Below are 2525 nucleotides of genomic sequence, written 5' to 3'. Positions count from 1 at the left end.
TGGTCAGTCACCTAGGACTTCTGTACAAGTTGCTGGGCCCCAATCTGTGTTTGTGTGGTTCAAGGGGTCAGGTGTTGACCCTACCCCAAGGGCCACTCTACTACACTTGTCCAAAGATTGGTGACAGTAGGCATAGAGCACTCAACAATGGGTGTTTTTGTCCTTTTGCATAGCTGAGTGGAATTTTCTGGAGGTGTGACCAGCATGCTAGAGCACTCTGTGTTCTGATCCGTTGGCCCTATCAGAGGAGCATGGTTCCTCTTGTGGTGGCTCTGCAGTAAAGCACCGCATGCGCTTCAAGCAATGTAGCTACATTAGAAGCATCTGTAGGGGCAACAAGCAGGATTCAGTACAGAACTATCCAGTGGCTGTCCCCCCAGAAGACGACAAATATCAAAAGAGCCTGCTATGTCCACCAAATGGCCTCTCAAGCCTAGTGTGCCAGGTGAGTTCCCAAAACTTCATGAGATGAATATGCAGTAATATTTACCATCTTACCCCAAAAGGCCCTCTAATCTTTCCTTGTCCTTTGCTTTCATTAGTTTCTTCCATTTTCAGTTGTTTTCATCTGCTTCAAATATAGGCAGAAGGGGATAAACAGTAATGTCAACAGAAAATATTCCAGAGGAAAATCTCATGAAATAGGATAAAAAGCAAACTAGATTTAGGAAGCCCCCTCCCCCAGCGATGCCTATAAGGATGGGCTTATCCCAAGGAATGGATTTCAATTTTGTTCTCAATATGTATATAATTACATGCTCATTTTATTTCTATTTTCTAATTTTCATAGGATCCAATACGGATTTAGCGAATATTACCCTGAAGTCAGAACTTTACTCCTAGGAAATTAACATTATTCCCATGATTTAGATGTCTTAACTCTCATGAAGCACAATAACTGGAAAAATCCCTTGGTAATTACATGGTTTGAAACTGTCTGATATTGAGCCTCTGGAAAATGATCTTGTATTGTGTAATATGAAGGTGAGAACACCTATTCTTAGAAATACAGAAGTACTCAATGTATGATGCCTTGTACATGGTATTTTTTGAAAAGACAGAATCTTAGAAATGGAGGCTATATTATGGATTGCCAGGGATTGGGATGGGGACAGAGAGGAAGGTAGTTGTGGTTACAAAACGGCATCATGGGGGATCCTTATGGCTTTGAAACTGTTCATTATCTTGACTGTGATAAAATTGTATAGAGCCAGGGGCACCTGGATGACTCGGTTGGTTGGGCATCTGACTTCAGCTCAGGTCATGATCTCATGGTTTGTGGGTTCGAACCCCACATCAGGTTCAATCCTGATAGCTCAGAGCCCGGAGCCTGCTTTGGATTCTCTGTCACCCCCCCCTTCTCTCTCTGCCCCTCCCCTGCTCACACTCTGTCTCTTTCTCTCAAAAATAAATAAAAACATTTAAAAATTGTATAGAGCCAAATGCATACACACATTCTCTGTCTCTCTGTCTCTCTCTCTCTCACACGCACACACACACACACACACACACACACACACACACACACCATGAATATAAGAAAATGAGAAACCTGAATAAGATTGGTAAATTGAATCAATGTCAATATCCTGTTTGTGATATTAACATTTGCAAAATCTTACCATTGGAGGAAAAAGTAGGTGAAGCATACAAGGAATCTCTCTGTATTATTTCTTACAGCTGTGTGAGAATCCATAATTATCTCAAAGTTTCTTTTAAGGATACAGAAAAATCCATCAATGCAGACAACAAGGGTAATACCAGACCTTTGGAAGGATGATAATGGAGTCCAAGCAGCCCTAATCCTAGCCGAAGGTTCCCGATGCAACAGCACTGCTAATGTGACTCTTCTCTGGCTCGTTGCTATGCACCCAACCATCCCAGAGAATGACATAACTCAGTAGTATGTAGACCTATACAAACAGCTGGAACATGGATCTACAGATTATAAGCAACAGAACTGCAGAAGAGTAATTGTACAATGATTTAATAGTGTTCCCTCTGGTAGAGTGTACCCCCGCTGAGAGAAGGAAAAGGCTGAACAGTCTTGCTCACTGGTATGTCTCTGCTCCTAACACTGCACTCGGTACAGAGAAAGTACTCACTACATGCTTGTTAAAGGTGTCTGAATGAAAAGTTTACAGCCCGGGGTGCCTGGGTGGCTCAGTCGGTTAAGCGTCCGACTTCGGCTCAGGTTATGATCTCACAGTTCGTGGGTTCGAGCCCCACGTCAGGCTCTGTGCTGACAGCTAGCTCAGAGCCTGGAGCCTGTTTCAGTTTCTGTATCTCCCTCTCTTTCTGACCCTCCCCTGCTCATGCTGTCTCTCTCAGAAATAAATAAAACATTAAAGAAATTAAAAAAAAAAGTTTACAGCCCATCTGGCTTTTTAGAGGTCGAAAGGCTTCTCTCTCCCCTCCCTCCCAGTCTCCCTTCCCCACTCTCTCCTCCCCCATGAAAATGCCTGCAAAGGGACCAAGGTTGTTTCTGCCACATGCACGTTGGGCAGTCATCTAACCTCTCTGTG

Source organism: Hyaena hyaena, unplaced genomic scaffold, assembly GCF_003009895.1.
Source record: "Hyaena hyaena isolate Hyena2069 unplaced genomic scaffold, ASM300989v1 scaffold_481, whole genome shotgun sequence".
NCBI classification, from domain to species: domain Eukaryota; kingdom Metazoa; phylum Chordata; class Mammalia; order Carnivora; family Hyaenidae; genus Hyaena; species Hyaena hyaena.
Note: the sequence above shows the minus strand (reverse complement) of the source record.